Raw genomic sequence first — 21,924 nt, 5'->3', positions numbered from 1 at the left:
AGGGTATAAAAACTCATCGAAGATAAGCAAATCCAAACCAATGGGACGGAACCCAAAGAGGTCGGCAACCATATTAGGATACCTCAGCCATAAGATGAACAATACATTCCACCTTGGTGCACCCCAAATTGTAGTGGGGATATACATCAAGACGGGACATATATTCAACTAGTCAATAATATCTAAGATTTTAAAACCATCAGGATATATAACTCATATATATACTAGTATATTATAAATCATAACCAATAGTTTCCAGAAGCTAACGAGGTTACTGGGCTAGGTATTGTTCCAAAAAACATCCTCCCATTTTTAAAGTTACGGCAACTCTATAGTATATATATAGAAGAAAGAGAAAACAGAGTCTTAGAGCCAAAATATATCAAAGAGTATCAAAAAATTCCTTTATTCAATATATATAGCAACAAACATTTAAAACTGTATATGACAGGAGAGACTCAAAATAATGTCAACACAACGATGTATCAGGGAAACCCAGATTATAGGTAGTAAGCCATTTACCAGTATAAATCTACAGGCAAGAGTATCAATGATTTGGAAAGTGCAGTGCAAGAGTTATGGCTGCTACAGGGTCAAAATGATCCTGACAAGAAGCATGGATGTACTAAATAAATACAAGTAAGCCATCCCCTGAAACTCCAGGAGTAGGCATGATAAACTTACCCATGTACAGTCTTAATGAGTTCCCAGACAATCGGTGTGTGCGCCCCGACGCGCGTTTCGCGATTATTCGCTTCCTCAAGGGGGAGTGACTACCTATAATCTGGGTTTCCCTGATACATCGTTGTGTTGACATTATTTTGAGTCTCTCCTGTCATATACAGTTTTAAATGTTTGTTGCTATATATATTGAATAAAGGAATTTTTTGATACTCTTTGATATATTTTGGCTCTAAGACTCTGTTTTATATTATAAATCAGAAGGGTATATAATGTGGTTATATTATATGATGCACAACACAAATATATGGATTATACCAAACTCCCCTCAGGGTAATCAATATTCTACTGCAACAATCACCATCGCATACCGTAAATTACAGATTTAATATGGGATACGAAGTGCATTACCAATGAGAAGTCCCAATGCAATCAGGTACTATCAAAGGAATGAAATTTGAATATATCTAGGGGAATATATATTGCATGAAAGAAATGCTCTCATACATTATAGTTTAGTATATAGATGATATCCAGAACAAGTGAACTGAAAAAATGTACAGAAAATCAACATATGGCAGGATATTTAAAGTCCGAACTATACAGTGCTCAAAAAGAAAAAAACAATTCAACAAATTAGTATATGGACATTCAAGGTAGTATATAGGTACTTCCATCCGATCCCAGAGACGAAACTTAAGGACATACCATATTTTTCGGACTATAAGACGCAGTTTTTAGCAAGAATAAATTTTGCTAAAAAGTTCCTGCGTCTTATAGTCTGCAGTCAAGGGACCCGGCAGTGCCGGGCTTCCTGACAGCTTCTTACTTATCCCCTTCCCGACCCATGATGTGCCGGCACATCATGGAGCGGGGAGGGGATGATGTTTGGAGCGGAGCGGGCTCACACGCTAAGCCCAGTCCATACACTGTAGGTGTCAGCTGTGTTTTATAGCTGACACGCTGTTCTAATGGCCAGGAACAGCGATGGCGCTGTTCCTGGCCGTTTAACTAGTAAAATGCCGCGGTCAATAGCCACAGGATATGTCATAAATGTCAGATAGATGGGGGTCCCACCTCTGGGACCCGCACCTATCTCTAGAACAGGGTTCCCTACATCCTGTTCTCTCTTACTCACTCCGCTGTCACTTCCTGGTTAGGTGGTCGGAAGTTACGGAACCAGCCGAGTGCTCGCTGAGCTACGCTAACTCGCTGACCTACGCTGTTTGCGTAACTCCCATAGAACTGAATAGTAGTTACGGAAACAGCGTAGCATGCTACGCTGCTTCTGTAACTGCCATTCACTACTATGGGAGTTACGGAAACAGCGTAGGTCAGCGAGTTAGGCTGTTTCTGTAACTCATCCTTGTATTGCAGTATATTGTACAAGCGATCTAACGATCGTTGGTACAAGTCCCCTAGGGGAAGTAATAGAATGTGTAAAAAAAAAAGTTAGATATATTTTCAGTAGTGTAAAAAATATTAAAAGTAAAAAAAAACAAAAAAAACCTTTTCCCACTTTTCCCCAAGCACAAGATAAAAAAAGGAATGAAATAAAAAGTGCTAAAAAAAAAAATCGTATATACCAAAAAATGCCTCTCAGAATGTGGTGAAACAGAACAAATTTTTTTTTTTTAACAAATGGTTTTTGTTTTGTAAAAGTAGTAAAAATGAATTTTTTCCCAATATTTTGTTGTCTAAAACCTGGGTGCGTCTTATAGTCAGGTGCGTCTTATAGTCCGAAAAATATGGTAATTCTCTAAAGAGAGAAGAAAGACATTTTTAGAAAAAATGCTAAAACTAGCTATAGATTAAATTTTTCAAAAAGATTTTACAAAGAAATGTTTTTATATACACTGTTACTATTTTCAAGCCCAGAGGAGGTTCCATAAGCAAAATCCAGCAGGTAAAGGGCAGGTAGTCACATCAAAGCCACAGTGTGACTCATCTTGAGAAACTGGGGGAAATTTTTAAATCCACATTTAGATCTCGGGGAGATAGAGTATCTAACTTGAAGATCCGTTCTAATTCTATATGTTTTCATTTTGAGATTCTATCACCTCCACGTCTATGACGCGGTACATAATCAACAATGAAAAGTTTGAAATAATTTTCCATATGCCTCCAATGACCCTTCAATGTAAATAGAAATAGAAAATGAGGCAGCACAACTAAATGAAATGGTGATCCTGTTTAATTCCGCATGCAACGTTTCAAATCAGTGTGAGCCTTTCTCAAGCATTAGGCCTCATGCACAAGAACTTAGCCAAGTGCACGGCCGTGATTTTCGGGTCGGCCGGGGGCGGAGTGTCGCCGTGCACATGGCCGCGTCCACTATTTCCTATGAGCCTGGACTAATACATGCCCGTTCTTTCTGCGGTCCGGGCTCCTGCGCCATGCACGGACCGTGGAAACCACGGTCGTGTGCATGGCCCCATAGGAATGAATAGGGCCACAATTCTCCCGTGGATTTTCGGGGCAATTGCGGACGCAAAAGCACATTCGTGTGCATGGGTCCTAACAGTGTAACAATGTGATCAAATATACATATGTTTCACAATTACAAATCTCATTAAGAACATTTCATATAAAAAAAAATAGTAAAAAGTACCTTTAGTCCTACCCCTAGCATGGATTGGTTCCAACTTGAATTGGACTTATATGATTTATTTAGTAAGATTAAGTTTAACCCCTTCGCGCACCCGGATGTGCCATTACATTCGGTGTGGGTGTTGATGTTTGGACACCCGGGACTAACAGCGGGGAACAGCGGTCGCGCTGTTCCTGGCTGTTTAACCCCTCAAATGCTGCGACCGCTGTATCTGAGGCATTGAAAAGCGCGGGGGGGGGGCAGCATCCTCCAACAGCTCATCACCCCCCCCCCCCCCGCAGTGAGTTTGGGGGGAGACGATGATTGTTATGGCAGCCCAGTGGCTTAATGAAGGTCCCCAGGCCTGCCTTCACACTGCCTGAGGCAGGGCTTAACAGATGCCTGTAAAAATAACTATATACTGCAATACGTTAATATTGTTTGCAGTATATTGTACCAGCAATTTAACAATCGCTGGTTCAAGTCCCCTAGGGGGGCTAATAAAGTGTGTGAAAAAAAGTGAAAAAATAAATCAAAAATATTAAAAGTTAAAAAAAAAACCTTTTCCCATTTTCCCCCTAAAGTAATGTAAAAAATTAAAAAAGTAAACAAAATTGGTATTTCTGCATCCGTAAAAGTCTGAACTATTACAATATAGCATTATTTAACGCGCACAGTGAACACCGTAAAAAAAAAAAAATGTAAAACGACAAAATCGCAGTTTTTTTGGTCAACTTAGCTCTAAAAAAAAATGTAATAAAAAGTGATCAAAAAGTCTACGTACCAAAGAATGGTACCGATAAAAACTACAGCTTGTCACGCAAAAAAATAAACCCTCACACCGCTCAATCGGTGAAAAAATAAAAAGTTATGGCTCTCAGAATGTGGCAACACAAAACATTATTTTTTTAACTAAGAGTTTTTTATCAATAAAAGTTGTAAAATATAAAAAAAACTATATAAGTTTGGTATCACCGTAATCGTATTGAGCCACAGAATAAAAATAAATTGTCATTTAAATCACACGGTGAGAGGCGTAAAAATGAAAACCAAAAAACATTGAGGAATCACAGTTTTTTACAACTTCAGCCCGCAAATATTTTTTTTTCAGTTTCCCAGTACATTATATGGAACTTTAAATGGTACCAAAAGAAACTACAACTCCTCCTGTAAAACATAAGCCCTCACACCACTCTATTGACGCAAAAAATAAAAAACTTATGGCTCTTGGAATGCGGGTAGTGAAAAACAAAAATAACAAATAAAAAAATGGCTTTGTCCTGAAGAGGTTAAAGTTTTTATTGCTGATAAAAATGTAGAGTCTAATTATGAAAAATTTACTCTTAAAGACATGTGGTTATATAAGAAAATCACTAGCCAACCAGTGATCAATGAACCAGCTATTGATGCCTTTATAAATGTTGTAAAACAGCAGACCAGAGATGAAATAAAGGCAATTGATGGCCAGTCTTGTGATGTGTCCCTGACCATCAAGCCCACTGATAAAGGTGGTGCCATGGTGATCATGGACACATCGCGATACATGGCTGAATTGGCCAGAAAATTGGATGATAAAAATGTATATGAAATATTGCCTAATGACCGTTAGTTTAGAATTAAAGGTAAAATTGATAAGTTGCTGAAGGATGCGTTTTGCGCTGGCATTATTGATAAGGATCTCAGAGATTTTTTGACAGTTCAATATCCGGTGGTCACGGTTCTATACTGTCTACCTAGGATTCACAGGTCTATGGTAAATTCTCCCGGTAGACCGATTGTGTCGGGCTGTGGATCTATCTTTTCCTCCATAGCTGTTTTTTTAGACAAAGTATTAAGACATTCTGCGACATCTGCAAAATCATATATTCAGGATACCACAGACTTTTTGGTTAAATTAAATGAGATAGAGTTGGTTTGTGACGGCATACTTGCATCATTTGATGTATGCAGTCTATATACATCGATTAATCATATTAGAGGGTTATATACAGGCCTTAATGCTCTACGTAGTTCACATTATACAAATGAATGTGTTGAATTTCTGAAGGGGCTATTGAAATTTATTGTTTCTGAAAAATATTTCCTACATTGTGACAATTTTTATGTCCAGAAAAGTGGAACTGCTATGGGTTCAAATGTGGCACCCACATATGTGAATATGTTCAAGGCAGCCCTTGAGGAAAATGTTGTCTATGTGTCTCCCCACTTCACTAACATATTGAGGGAGTGGAGATACATAGACGACATTTTCGTTTTCTGGACAGCCACTCAAACCGAATTAGAACAGTTATTTTCTTTTTCTCAATGGAGTAGACAGTGACATTAAATTTACTATGGAATCATCTGTTCATTCTTTACAGTTCCTTGATACAAGAGTTTTTAGAAAGGATAAGAAATTATGTACTTATTTGTACAACAAACCAATGGACCACAATAATTTATTGCAGTTTGAAAGTTGTCACCCCAGCTCCATCAGCAAATGATTTCAGCAAAATGTTGATGTTAAAAAGAATCATGCAAAACCCTTTAATACTTGATAATGGATTAAATGATATGGCAAAAAAATTAAACATTGTGGTTATCCTAAAAGGTTGTTAGATCGAAAAAGACTGAAAGTTGAGGAGTTTTCTAGAGATAATGTATATAGCGCTACCCCCCTTCCCCTGTAGATAGCGCCACTGTAGTTCCCTCTAGCCGCGGAATACCTGGCCAGAGTATTGCCGACGCTGTGGTCGGGCTTCCCTCCAAGAGGAGTCCCTGATGCCACAGTCCATATATGGATCATGACATCAGGGGCTTCTCCTGGAGCGGAATCCCCAGCCAGCAGAACGTCAGCAACACTCTGGCCAGAAATTCTGCTTCTAGAGGTAATCGCTGACATCACTGTCCTTATATGGACTCTGGCATTAGGGGCTCCTCCTGGAGGGAATCTCTGGCCACATCGTCAGCAATTTTCTGGCTGGGAATTCCACTGCTAGAGGGAGCTACAGTGGCGCTATCTACAGGGGAACGGGGATAGCTCTATGTACACTAAAAGTGGCTCAATGTACAGGGGGGTGCTGTGTGGCGCTATGTACTGGGGGCATTGTGTTGCGATATGTACAGAGGGTGCTGTGTGTTGCTATGTACAGGGGGTGCTGGGTGGCTCTATGTACAAGGGGTGCTATCTACAGGGGCTGTGTGACATTATCTGCAGGGGGTACTGTGGCATTATCTATGGGGGAGGTGTGTGCCAATATATACAGAGGGCACTGCAGCATTATCTACAGGGGGTGTGTGGCAGGATGTACAAGGGGGTGTGTGGCACTATCTAAAGAGGGCAGTGCGGCATTATCTACAGGCGGTAGCACTATATACAGAGAACAGTGTGGCACTATCTACAGAGGGCACTGTGGCATTTTCTACACGGGGTGTGTGCCACTATATACAGAGGGCACTGCGGCATTATCTACAGAGAGCACTGTTTCATAATATGCACATGAAAATCATAAGTTTTTAAAAATTCATCAGAAACGGAAACACGAACATGGAACGGATACAAAACAGATGCAAAACGGCCATCAAAAATGGACCGAGATGTGAATGCAACAATAATCCCGACATGGTGTGGGCAGGATATGCGGGGTGGGATTGGGCAGCTTTACAGGCGCCAAAAACTAGCTGCTCTCTGAAGTTAGGGCTTGTCATATTTTCAGATCCTAGACGACCTTTTTGGTTGACCATTGTGATAAAAACTGATGTTAAAAACAGATGGTAAAAACTGATGAGAACTAACGATAACTGATAACAACTGATGGTTTTATAGTAAAAATTGTGAAAAAGCCTGATGGCAACTGATACATTTTTGCATCAGTTTTTGCATCAGTTGTAATCACTTGAGAGACAAAAAAACTGATGCTGATGCAACAGATATATGTGAACGCACCCTAAAATCTCTAAACCATCAGGAAATAAAAAAGGCCAGTTTGAGAGAGCAACAACCCCAAAACCTATAAAAATCACACATTGCTTTATAAACATTAACACAAATTGCATAATGAAATTGATGTGCATTGCGACGATTGATTCTACAACAATCAAAAATATTGGCAGAAGAGATTTTAAAATCGATTTGTCAGATTCAATATTGGCAGTGAATAAAGCTGATTTACCTTCTGAGGAATTAATGAAGAAGAGAGTTTAAGTATTTTCACAAGTCTTTAACTTTAATAACTACTTTAATAGTTCTTCAAAGTAAACTTCAAGACTGGATTTTGTATTATGTAAAAATGTTATTCCACAGAACTGAAATATTGATAATGAAAACGAGTCAGAAGCCTAGGCATATATCATTGGCCACTTAGATGACTTGGACCAGTCACAATAATAAATACGAAAATAGCAGGTGACATGTTTATTCTTGGCAAGCACCGTCATCTGAGGAGTATCCTATTACCTTTCTGTGCAATGCAGTAGGTGGCGTCCCAATAATATAACACTGAACTACCTGATAATGCAACATCTTTATGTAACACAAGATCAGTGTACATTAATTTCCATCTGGTATCAGCGGGTTAACTTAATGCTCCTGGACCCCACTGTAAAATCTGTAATAAGGACCCAACTATGACACATCCTTTATAGTATTGGATTCCTCATATGGAACAGAAGTTGCTTTGGGCCCCTTGAGACTCCAGGTCCTGAGTGCAACCCCAACCTATACACCCCAATAGTTACGTACCTGCCTGGTATATATTTATATATGATATTGCTAATATAAAATAAAATAAAAATTTACCTATTATGGATGGGAGTGTCCAAAACATAAAAAGGATATTTCTAATTGTGCACAGGCTCTTATAATGTCAGTTGGAAACCAGTAAAGCAAACATAGTTTAAAAGGGAAGAATATAGGAGAGAATTTTATCCAATGAGATTTTCCTAAAAAGTGCAATACATATTGCACGGTGCAATTTCCAGAAACATAACAATATCAAAAACAAGAAAAGAAAAAGATAAGGTCCGGAAATATTCAAGGCACTCTTTAGGTATAGAAAAATATTTTATTTGTTGTTTTTTTTATATTTTATTTTAAATTTTTCTAAATAGATTACATTTATATGTATATAAAAAAGGGGATTTTTATCATTAAAAAAAATCCTCGTAAAACTTTTACTAATAGTTTACAATAAGAGGCAATACAAATTACCTGGCCAGGTTCTAGAAAAATAAATACATACAATGATACATCAATCAGAATTATCTTGAATTGTATACATAAAGATATGCATTTATATGTAATTAATGACAAGGGACTGGTACAAAACAAAAAGTATAATAAAATTAAATTAATTAACTTTAGTACCAAAAGATCATAACCCCCCTCACAAACTTTCAAGGTAATTTCTTCGGATCATAGGTCGAACAAGCAATAAGTCCCGACTCTATATAGAGTTATAGTAACAAGTGTTAGATTTCTTTTCACACTCGTGTTTCGATTTTGCATTTGTTAAAATCTTAGTATAGAATTGACTATTGCACAGAACCAAAGGGCCTTTTGGACCAAGCACAGGTATATGGTGCAGTAAGATTATAGAAAGTATCTTGGAGTCGCGAGGTACGTTTCCTCTGTTACGCCCGAACAGTGCTTTTTTCTTTTTCCACTGTTATCTGGACCGTAGATATTTAGAAGGTAAACAATTTAACTCCTCCAAACTCTCTGGACCGGGCCCGGTCTAAGATATCCCTCCAGGAGATTTTTGGATAAAGATGTTCCAACGGAGAAGCCTCCAATTTAAAGGTAAGCAGGGACCTGGATCAGAGTAAACTCGGGTTAAAAGGGGTTTGGAGCTCCAGTTGTTCAGTAGCAGACCTTTAAGCCCCCTTCTTCCCTTAACAGAACCATAACATTAAATTGTAAAACTCTAGCTACCACTAGAGGGAGCTTACTGCATACAGAGCTATACAGTTTCCATTGAACTCAATACAGTATTAAATCCATATGTAGCATGACAATATAGTGTTATTAGGGCTGTCACAGATCATTTTTTGTCATTGTTAACATAGTTTAATGATTCAGACTGGAGAAGTGGATGCGGGGGGCCCAACCGGTTTATCCCTGGCTAAACTCTAATCTAAGGAATCACCCCGTTCTTCACCCTTAACCCCCACAAGAAGGTATAGACTTTCAAAGTCCGATTCCCAGGTCGCGGACCCCAGTGTAGTCACCAATTGGCGACAAATGCTCTTCAATCAATGTCAGGAACACGAAGCAGGGGTCATCACCGTTTAAGTGGTCAGGGTGAAACAACCAGAGAATGAGATAATAACGGAGATAAACCAATCTGAACGAGCTAGACATGAGCAGAGTTCAGAGTCAGGAACATACACAAGTAACAAACATAATTGAAGTATCTTAATACAATAGTACAGGATCCATAGATCATTGCAGGATGGGGAAAGGTGAGCGAGAGTTCCGATTGCTCTTGCAACCTGACGCAGCCTGCAGCAGGAGGCAGGGGAGGCACAGTTGCCAGAGGAGAATATTCGCTGGATCTGGGAAAGGTGAGTGACACATACTGTAGGTAACAAAGACAATTTTGTGGAAATGACCATGCAGTATTTAAGCAATACCATAGTAATAAATGAAAGGCGACCACTTGGATGCACTTGTATGAAGATCGAAACAGACAGACTTAGGCTTCGTTCACATCTGGGTCATGCCTTTCGTTTTAGAGAATCCGCTCAAATTAAAAAGAAAAATGACACAATTAGGGTATGTTCACACGGCTTCTTTTCAGCCATTTTTTGGGGCGTTTATGGCTGAAAATATGGGGGCTGAACGCCTCCAACCATCTGCCCATTGATTTCAATGGGAAAAACAGCGTTTCGTTCCCACGGGGGCAGTTTTTTACACAACCGTCTGTAAAAACGGCACGTAAAAAAACGCCCTGTAAAAAAGAAGTGCATGTCACTTCTTGAGCCGTTTTTGGAGCCGTTTTTCATTGTCTCAATAGAAAAACAGCTCCAAAAACGGCCGTAAAAAAACGCATGAAAAAACGCTTGATGCATAAAAAATGGCTGAAAGTCAGAGGCTTTTCCCTTGAAAACAGCTCCGTATTTTACAGCCGTTTTTAGTCCAGCGTGTGAACATAGCTTTACTGATGCCTGACTGAAAGCAATAGAAGGTAACACATTCCTTTTTGTGACTGATCCGTTTGCAGAAGCCGTAAAAAAAAAAAGAACACTTTACTTCTCATTTGTTTCCGTTTGGCATCAGTTATGAAGTTGGCTGAGTTTACACTTGTGTTGTATAATCCGTTACTCTGATCCATTTTAGATCAGAATAATGATAAAACCTGATCCTTTAAAAGTCCCATTGAAATCAAAATAACGGATACAAACGGATTACAATCCATTTCTATCCATTTTACATTGACACCAGTAATAATAATAAAAAAAAAAAAAAAACATCCGTTAGACATCTGTCTTTTTGAATACAGAAAAAGTCCTGTACTCTGATCTTTTATCTCCGTTAAGAAACGGATGACTTATGCTATGATCACATCTGCATCGGAGGCTCCGTTAGGGGCCCTGGTCGCAGATCTGTCAGGGATTGCTGGAGTTTACCGGAGATCATAGCGCAGCATGCTGCACTATTGTGTCCGGTAAAATCATGGACACCCCTATGGAAAGCCGCCGGAACCTATTAAAGTCCATAGGTTCTGTAGGCAACAGGCGGTATCTGTTGTGCAACGGAACCATTGGTTCCGTTATGTCCTTGTTCTGCTCCTCTGACGGAGCAGAAAAACTGAACACACCAACGCAGGTGTGAACCCAGCCTTACATAATGGCTGCAAAAGGATGGTAACGGATGCAATTAAAAATCCCATTAATTTTGTCCTTATTCTGATCTAAAAACGCCTAATGCTTCGTTTTTAACAAATCCGTTTTTTAATAAGTCTATGTAATTTTTATTCTGCGCATCTGCATAAAAAAAAGGATCAATTAAACGTAATGCATAACATATACAAACGGAAGGCATATCTCTTTGTATCCGTTATCAGTTGACTTCGAAAAAAAAATAGAACGCTCCTTTTCGTCAAGTTTCCGTAATTTTGGATGGAAAAAAGTCCATTAAAGTAATGGGTAGTATGACGGAAACGTTTATATCCGTTTTTCTGTTCCTCTGACAAATCAAAAGAATGGAAATGCACAACGAAGATGTGAACAAAGCCTTAACTACATGCCTGGTCCCTATTTATAAATACTTCAGCTCTCTACGATCACAGTACTGATCGAGGGACTACATTTAGATGACAGCTAAATATTATATTTCATTGAAATCAGATTCAATTTTGTACTATGTAAATGACTTAAAAGAAATGGTTGCACTTCTACCAATAGGTATTGGATAAAAAAAAGAAGAATTTAGTTACAAAAGGCCTTAGGCCTGAGAACATTACACTTGACAAGGAACTACTGTTCTTAATCTTTTAGCAGTGCTGAAAAGGATGTAAACAACATAATCATGAGAGAAAACCTATTGCTTTCCTCTTTGAGTTTCAACCATGAAAGCAATGAGCTGTGTCTGGAACATATGTACTATCGGAGAGGCCAATACATCAGGAGTAAATCAAATGAACATGTCTAATTTGGGAATGTGAGTTATGCATCATAGATCGATTGGCGTCCTGGGGCTGTGGGGACCAAGCCAACATTATTCATTTTGGGCTTGAAACTATAACTGTCTGTTATTTTTCACCATGTAACAGTTCTGAATCTGTGATCATATCCAAATGAACCAAGTCCGACGGAAAAATATATATTTTGTCAACTCTGAGGGCACTTAACGGGATTTTCTGGTTTTATATAAATAAACCTTAAAGAGGTTGTACAGGATTGAAAAAAAAAAAGTGGCTGCTTCAAAAAACAGCGCCACACCTGTCCATGGGTTGTGTCTGGTAATGCAGCTCAGCTTTATTGAAGTAATTGGGGCTGAGCTGCAATACCACTCGCAACCTATTGACAGATGGGGCACTGTTTTTGGAAGAAAGCATGTTTTTCGAATCCCGGACAACCCCTTTAATCATTCTTTAATGAAAGGTTTTACAACTTTCTTATATACTTTATCAATTCATCACAATTTTCAAGATATATACCTGCTGTCAGTGAATTTGGACGCTCTCGTTTACAGGTTGAAACTGCTTTTCACAGCTGAGTGTTTGCTACAATTTTATCCAGTTTAGTCAATCCTCTGTGAGAGCTAAACTGCCTGAATTCCAAATTGATACATTTTACCTGCACTGAAACACTGTAGACGGCAGAGGCATAACCTGAAGCTCCTGGGCCCCAATGCAAAATCTGTAACAGGACCCGCCAGTTACCATGTGCCATTTATAATACTGTGGTTGTCTTAGGGTATGTTCACACGGCCTATTTACGGACGTAATTCGGGCGTTTTTGCCCCGAATTACGTCTGAAAATAGCGCCTCAAGAGCGCTGACAAACATCTGCCCATTGAAAGCAATGGGCAGACGTTTGTCTGTTCACACGAGGCGTATATTTACGCGCCGCTGTCAAATGACGGCGCGTAAATAGACGCCCGCGTAGAAGAAGTGACCTGTCACTTCTTTGGCCGTATTTGGAGCCGCTATTCATTGACTCCAATGAATAGCAGCGCTAATTACGGCCGTAATTGACGCGGCGTTCAAGCGCCTGCACATGCAGGTACGGCTGAATTTACGGGGATGTTTTCAGGCTGAAACATCCCCGTAATTTCAGCCGTTACGGACCCCCGCCGTGTGAACATACCCTTATGTGGCAGAGAGGCCTTTGGGCCCCCTCAGACACTAGCGCATGGGTGCAACTGCTCCCTCTGTACCCCTTATATCTACGGCCCCTGCTAGAATGCTGATGTATTCAGCTCAATTCAATTTTCCTAGGCTGGACACAATTGTAGCAAACTCTCAGATGTGAATTGAAAAGATATTATTTTCAATACAACTGTATATCAAAAGTACACACTGCGGTATCTCCTTAGAATACAAATATGACACAAATTAAACTTTCAACAATTCCATATTTAACGGCAAACTCTTAGGTCACCCATGCATGATTCTGTAGAAAATCCTAAGTGAATCTGCTGTGTTTTGTGCGGATTAGCTGCGGATTCACTGCGGATATGACCCCCTCTACATTGAAAAGGGTTAAATCTGCTGGGAACATCCAGAACAGAATCAGCAAGCTGTGATTTGAAAATTTTCATCATGCTCTGATATCTCTGCGGTGTAGAAAAACCTGTAGAAAAAGTGGTCAAATATTAACCCAGACGTAATAGGTACTAGAAATTCATTTTATTAACAGACAGATACAAATACAATTAAAAATTGAGTCATGCAATGTTTAAAAGGCGTCAACCTATGCAGGATATATTTGTAGTACTAATAATGTATGAACAAATGTATTAAAGACATATGAAATAGAAACTTATCAAATGTGTGCTCACTATGCCTGACATGCAATGATTAGACAGTGCAGTAATAAAGTGCTATGTGCAATATAAGGTGCTTTCCTATATATAGAACATTTATTATGTGTACAAATGTAGCGTACATGCATGCAGGACACGAGCAACGAGTAAACCGGGCTTCGAAACAAAAAATGTGTACCCGACGCGCGTTTCGGCAGATGCCTTCGTCCGGGTGTGGCCTTCGAAACGCGCGTCGGGTCTGGCGTCTCCTCTATGTGGGATTATGAACCCGGGTATGTACCTGCATTTATCTAGACATGCGATCTAATCTCTCTAGGGCTGGTTACACATTTTTTGTTTCAAAGCCCAGTTTACTCGTTGCTCGTACAAATATATCCTGCATAGGTTGACGCCTTTTAAACATTGCATGACTCAATTTTTAATTGTATTTGTATCTGTCTGTTAATAAAATGAATTTCTAGTACCTATTACGTCTGGGTTAATATTTGACCACTTTTTCTATAGGTTTTTCTGTATGTTTTTTGGTCAAAGCACCAAACTATACTTGGTTTATATATATGGCTATCTCTAAATGGTATACAATTATTATTTAATTCTATTTGCTGGTATATACATCTATACTATCATTTATTGAGATAATCTATTTGTGCTGCATGTGTACAAATTGGTGATATATCTCTGAGGTGTACGGGCTCAATTGAAGTATATGAGTCCATACACCGCTCGCTCTGCTTTCCGAGGAAAGCTGATCAGAAACTAAGTGGCCCAGCGATCACCCAAGCGCTTTTGCCATTTTGTTTTAGCAATAGGTAGGAGTCTCAGTGCTCGGACACCCACCGATCGAAACTTCTGACATGTCGCTGTGATATGTCAACAGTCTTATAAAATTTTAGTTACCCTTTAAATAAGATCTAATAGGTTATTTATGATCAACCCATAAGAGATAGACCCTAGTGGCAAGTGATTGGCTCCAAAGTTACCTTTAAATGAGGTTGTCTTCTGCTGGACCTTTGGGGCCCATTATTGCATCACAGACTGGACCCAACAAAGGATCCTCTGGTACTCCAGTGCTATTCTAGATCCCTAAATTGATCATAATATACATATAAATACAAATACATGAAAAAAGTAATTATGTATAGGCGCATAACAAAACCATAAATATATACAGTATGTAAAGGTTTTTTTATATGCCCATAAAACAATTATCTTTTGAAAATATCTGTTTCCCAACATTTGACATATTTGTGGCGGCTTCAACTTATTTTTTCTTCTTAGCAATTGTTAGCTTTCTCCTAAATCAATATGGAGATAATGAAAAACTTTAGTTTTTCCATAACAATTTTGTAAACATGTAACTATGTGAGATTAAAAATACCCAAATCAATGATGAAGAAAACAATAATGACAGCGATTCAAACAAAAACAGGACATAATACCATTAAAAGTGTCTGGCAGCAGAAAATGAAGCTTCTTTGAACATTAAAAACAAAAGAATTAAACATAATGCATTTTTATGCATGTGGAACAGCAAACACAAAGAAATCTACTTCATCACCCCAAGGACTGCGCCAATGCTGCTTATTTAAAACTGTCACATAAATATACTGCATAGAACAGATTCAATTATGACTATTTTGTTTTCAACATACAAAAATGGTAGCGTTTTCTGTTTGTTTTTCTTCTTATTAACTATGCAATAAAAATACTCGCATTAGGGTTCATACACATGACTACAGAACTCCATACAACTTAGGAATTGTATGGCGCCATAATACAGCACCCGTAGAAAGGATCCGACTGGCCCAACAGAGTACCAGAAGATCGTCAGGTGGGCTCAGGCTCTGACCCAAAAATTGGCCCAAAGCATTTCGAAGAAGACAATCCAATATGGAGCCGACTTTGAAGCCAATCACTTGTCACTGTGGTCTATTTTTTTATGGGTTGATTAAAAAATAGCTTATTGCAGTTTATTGATGATATGTCCTCAACAAAGAGTATGATGCAATTAAAAGTGAATGAGTATAAGTTCCTTACAGATGGCGGGTGAGCCACTGGTGAGCCCAAGGAACCCCATTTTGACACTTTCCCTATTCCGTATGACCCAGCAGAAAAAAAACGGTGGCAAGCTCCACCAGATGTCATATTAAAAAGGTATTGTCAACTATAAGCAATGGTTCTAGAGTAGAATATCTTCATAATACGATGCCCTATGGAAGCACATGGAATTCCTACAGCTTTGTAGTACGGAACCAAAGAGAAACCACGTGCCAATGTATAGGCTCAATGCACACGGCTCTGCCTTTCATATGAGGCCCTATTCCATGAACATTACATAAGACCACTGGCAACCAGCGAGAGATTTACCTATATGCCCAAAGGCTGACTAGGGGAAAGGGCACCTACTGAAGGGAAAATGTACACGGGTATTATATGTTAATAAAGCACACACAATGCTGTGGGACTGAGACGAGGACTCCCAGAAAGGGACAAGGGCCAGGCTGCAGAGGGCGCTAGATGTTATGAAAGGTACACCACTGTTTTATCGTGTAAGAACTGACAAACGTTTTACAGCCATACATGACTTAAGGTGCGACTTACTTGATAGGTGTGGTCTTAGGCGCCAGACAATCTGTGCCTATAGACTCCTGAGATATAAATCCAATACTGCCAGCAAACATTCTCACATCATAGACATCAATGGAATTTCTGATGGCGGTGGGCCAGGAATATTAGAAGTCTTAATTCAGGAATCGGATGTTAAATACATGAATAGCGTTTCATTCTTATTGTAAGCAAGAGCACAAACCATGTATCGATTCTCTTGTCTACTCCACAGAATGAAGAAATGCGTAAGGTGGAGGGAATGATTAAAGAAGCCTTGGATTCTATTGTCTTTTTGTTGGACATCTGCCACAAGTGTTTTGGATACTCAAAAATGAAATTAACAACAAGATATATATTCATTTTTATAGCACAAAAGTACATTGTCTACTCCTTCTGCTCAGAAAATCTTTAAAAGCTCTGTACACCTTTGTAAGCAATTGTTTTCTTTATTAAATGAATGTATTTATTGTTTTTAAGCAACTTTCAAAATCACTTTTATTTTAAAAATGTTTTACCTTTTAAGTATCTTGCTGTATACATAGAAGCTGTATCGTTCTATCTCATCTGGTTCCATCAGTTCAGCTGTACTGACGGTTCTGCTGAAAGTGGGTCCTGCGTGGGTAAGTTCATTCATGGTAGCAGGGGAACACTTTTACAAGTTATACCATGATAGCCAAAACTTTGTCCCACCACTGCCCAGAGTATTTCCTATTTTGGCTACCTGATGATGAAATATGGCAGGAATTTGACTCTTTATGAGTCTTCATTACAATGAAACAATATTTCTGAGCAACTTCACATTAAATAAAAAAAAATTACTACTACAAAAGATTTTACAATTAGCAGATGCTCATTATGTATTTTAGTCCAGTACTTTGCCATAGATAAAGCACCCACACAACACACAGAATACCTCATGAACATTGTACTATTAAGGGACCTGTCAAATATGTAGCATTGTACAGAATGTTCTTCCCCACTGAATCACACCAGCTGTATCACTTAAACTTCCTCTGGTACTATATCAGTGACGTACAGTACATATCAGATGACCTATTGATAATGACAACCACTATAGGTTGTTTAAAGTGCATGAGTACTGTTGAAATGAGTTACTAGGATAATATTAGTGCATACAATTGACATGTTTTTCCCATAGCTTTATAATAGAAAATCATAGTCCAGACATTTTTTTATCATTTCACAATTCAATTATAACAATTTGAAAGCCTCTTTTTTTTTAAACTAAATTTAAAGGATAACTGAACTTTAAAAAAATGACTGACATGTCATAGACTTTATATTGAGCCCGGACACCAATTACTGGGCTTTCCAAGCAAAGCCGATCAGAAATGAAGCTGCTCATCGCTCACCCGACCGCTTCTGCCACTTTGTTTTAGAAATCGGTGGGGATCTCAATGCTCGGACCTCCACCGAACAAAACTTTTGACATGTCACTATAACATAAATTGTTTTCTCGTGACACATTGTACTTTATGTTAGTGGTAAAATTTGGTCGATACATACAGTGTTTATTTATGAAAAACACTAAAATGCTGAGAAATGTGCAAAAATTAGCATTTTCTAAATGTAAATGTATTTGCTTTTAAGACAGATAATAATACCACACAGAATAGTTACTAGTAAACATTTACCATACAATATGTTTACTTTATGTTGGCATCGTGCTTTTATTTTTTTAGGACGTTACAAGGCTTATAACTTTACCAGCAATTTCTCACATTTTCAAGAAAATTTCAAAAGGCTATTTTTTCGGAGACCAGTTTAGATCTGGTGTCCTTGAGGGCCTTATATATTAGAAAGTCCCCATAAATCACCCCATTTTAAAAACTGCACCCCTCAAAGTATTCAAAACAGCATTCATAAAGCTTCTTAACCCGTTAGGCATTTCACAGGAATTAAAGAAAAGTGGAGGTGAAATTTAAAATTGTAATTTTTTTGGTCAAAATTAATTTTTTATAATTTTTTTCTGTAGCACAGAAGATTTTACCACGGAAACGCAACTCTATATTTATTGCCCAGATTCTGCAGTTTTTAGGAATATCCCACATGTGGCCCTCCCTCGTGCCCTAATGAACTGAAACACAGGCCTAAGAAGCAAAGGAGCACCTAGTGGATTTTGGGCCTTTTATTTTTTAGAATATATTTAAGGCAACATGTTATGTTTGAAGAGGTCTTGTGGTGCCATAACAGTGGAACCCCCCCCTCCCCCCCAAAAAAATACCCCATTTTGGAAACTACACCCTTCAAGAAATGTATTTCGGGGTATAGTTATAATTTTGACCCCACAGTTTTTTTGCTTGGAATTAGTCTGTAAAATGAAAATCTTACATTTTTACAAGTAGTAAAGGAGAAAAACACCCCAACATTTGTAAAGCAATTTCTCCCAATTACGGAAATACCCCATATGTGGTAATAAATGGCTGTTTGGACCCACAGCAGGGCTCAGAAGGCGAAGGAGCGCCATTTGGATTTTGGAGAAAAGATTTTGCTGGAATGGTTTTCAGCGCCATGTCATGTTTGCAACACCCTGGATGGAAAACAAATGTAAACCCCCAAAATGACCCCATTTTGGAAACTACACCCCTCAAGGAATTTTTCTAGGGTATAGTTAGCATTTTGACCCCAATGTTTTTTTTGCAGAATTTATTGGAATTAGGCCGTGAAATTGAAAATCTAAATTTTTTTCTAATAAAATTTCGTTTTAGCTCAGATTTTTTCACTTTCACAATAGATAAAGGGGAAAAAGAACACCAATGTTTGTAAAGCAAACTTTTCTGGGCACAGTAATACCCCATATGTGGTAATAAACTGCTGTTTTGACACACGGCAGGGCTTAAAAGGAAGGAGCACCATTTGATTTTTGGAGCTCATGTTTTGTTGGAATGGTTTGCGGCGCCATGTCACATTTGCAAAGCCCCCGATGGGCCAAAACAGTGCAAGCCCCGCAAAAGGCACCCCATTTGGAAAACTACACCCCTCAAGGAATTTATCTAGCAGTATAGTGAGCATTTTGACCCCACTGTTTTTTTGCTGAATTTATTGAAAATAGGCAGTGAAAATGAAAATCTAAAAAATTTTTCCACTAAAATTTTGCATTTCTTTCATTTTCACAAGGAATAAAGAAGAAGCACCCCAACAATTGTAAAGCTATTTCTCCCGAGTACGGCAATACCCCATCTGTGGTCATAAACTGCTGTTTGGACACTTGGCATGCAGATTTTGCTTGATTGGTTTTTGGGTGCACTGGTTCTTGGTTCGAATCAAACCGAGGGATACATCTGCATGGCGTTTGTAAGTTCGACCCGTGCATACATGTATGGAGTTTGCATGTCTCCCCGTGTTTGCGTGGGTTTCTTCCAGGTTCTCTTGTTTCTGCCCACACTCCAAAAGCATACTAATTGGTTTCTGAGGAAACAACCGTAGTGTGTGTCCCCTAGTGAAGTTAGATTGTGAGCCCATTGGGAACAGGGACTAATGTGGAAGACGAACTTCTCTGTACATCGCTGCGGAATATGTTAGCACTATATAAGCAACAGAAATACATATAGTGGCACTTGCTATTTATGTTGCTCTAACCTATGGGCAACTCGAGGTGGCAGAGCTCTGAATAAACCCCTGATCACCAAAAAACAGAGCAAATTTCTTACCATAATTCAAAGTCTGTGTTTTTTTGTTTTCTAATTTCTTCTTGGCTACTTGAAGACATAACATGGCGCTCCATCTTGTGTATTTATCTCATCCGTGTCGTTTACGACTATTAATGTATTTCTTTACTTCTCTATTACCTTAGCACAAGACAGGTTTCTGATGTATCTTTTTATTTTTTTTGCAATCCATCTTCTCCTTCACCTTTTATAGGTTTCACTTAATGAATTGCACCATGCCTCATATACAGTTTGCTGCCAGTGAACGGTGTCGTTCAGACATTTAGGTTCTAAATGTCACTGTGCCAGCATGTGTGAAGAGGACAGCTTGTGACCGGGGCTGAGATAGCACAGACTGTGATGAGATATTCAACCCCGGTCAGATGAGAGAAGAATGTACTCCTGTTCATGGAAAAAATGAATTACATCCGTTGTGATTTTTTTTTTTACGTTGGAAACATTTGCTCTTATTGATGATATATTTGCTAAAAATGCTGGCTAGTTTTATATAATTGTTTTGCTTTTTAGATAAAAGTTGTGTAAGGGTGATTTCACATGTAGCAGATTTGTTGCAGAGATTGCTGCAACAAAAAATTAATTTCATTAATCTGAATGGGGTTGTTTCGGCAACAAGCAAGCCCTATTCAGTCGATCAGGACAACCGCAGAAATCTCTGCAATAAAACTGCCGCGTGTGAATATATCCTAATAGCGTAAAAGCTAAAATCATTTAGCAGGTTTTCTAGAAATGTTACTGTGGGTAACATAATAGTTTAAAAATGAATTGCCTTTGAAGGGGCATAAGCACGTGTTAAACCCCCTAAATTGTTTAACACAAATAGCCACACAAAAACATATTATGGCAAAATTGATGGCACCAGCCACTTTATTTATAATAATAAGCAGCAAAGTTGGGTGACTCAACAGATTGCGGCACGTGACATAATGGCCGGGGCACGTGTGCATGCATCTCTCCCACCAACTAAGACCCAGTGGTCCCTGCCCCCCAAACAACCGTTGGTCATCCTCGAACCAACCTTCCTGGTTGCCCAAGTTCATCCAAATAAGAGAGCTTCCACACAGCCTGTGTTCCCCACATATGAAAAACCATGCTGTAAAGCCTGTGGTTAGCCCGCCATGAACTAGACACACCAACTCCATATATGTGTGAAGTTCCACAAGCCAAACCTTGCAAAACAAAACATCTTACACTACTAAAAACACTTTCAACAAGTGTGGATGGTGCTTACTTTCTCCAGTGAGTATAGAAGCAGATTGTTATCCCTTGCCCTATTCCTGACTTTAGTCCTCCTACTCAACACCAGCCCTAATCCCTTCTACCAATTACTCTTCCTGCCCAAATGCCCCCATTGTTCTACCTCCCCTCCTAGACTAACTGGAGCCATCAGCCATGTGGCCTGCACCATTTTCAGACACCTACCTACGACTTCATGCAAATTAAGTCTCCCCGTACCCCCTCTTCTTGGGGGCCACATGGCCCTTTTTATGGTTTCTTAGATTGTTCATCACCCTTTCTACTAATTGCGACATGTCAGATATCAGTAGTGCAGGTCAGTGTCAGAGTGGGGATGCTTTGGACCACCAGAGGAAATAATTCTGAGGAACCACCTTCCACCCATACAGAACATGCACACATCCACTTTTATTTCATCACAACCTGTGCTTTTACACACACACACACACACACACACACACACACACACACACACACACACACACACACACACACAGTACTTCAATAACATCTTACAGGTCATGTGTAAATGAACTCATATAAATTAGACCATAGTGACAAGTCATTGGCTTCAAAGTCTGCTTAAAATTAGGTTGTCCTCTGCTGGATCTTTGGGGCCCATGAATGTGTCAGAGCTTGGACCCATGGAAGCA

At 38.9% G+C, this 21,924-nt stretch overlaps 1 long non-coding RNA gene across 1 annotated transcript in view; it reads left to right on the top strand.

Moving 5' to 3' along the window:
• LOC142748216 (uncharacterized) overlaps window positions 1–16,767 on the top strand; it is a 125,615-nt gene extending 108,848 nt beyond the window's left edge. Inside the window, exon 4 of the long non-coding RNA XR_012882186.1 lies at window positions 16,582–16,767. This is a non-coding gene — a long non-coding RNA (uncharacterized LOC142748216). The remainder of the gene's footprint in view (window positions 1–16,581) is intronic.
• Window positions 16,768–21,924: the final 5,157 nt, after the last annotated feature.

This window comes from Rhinoderma darwinii, chromosome 3, assembly GCF_050947455.1.
Source record: "Rhinoderma darwinii isolate aRhiDar2 chromosome 3, aRhiDar2.hap1, whole genome shotgun sequence".
In the NCBI taxonomy this organism is placed as follows: Eukaryota; Metazoa; Chordata; class Amphibia; order Anura; family Rhinodermatidae; genus Rhinoderma; species Rhinoderma darwinii.
This window is presented reverse-complemented; position numbering and strand designations above follow the sequence as displayed.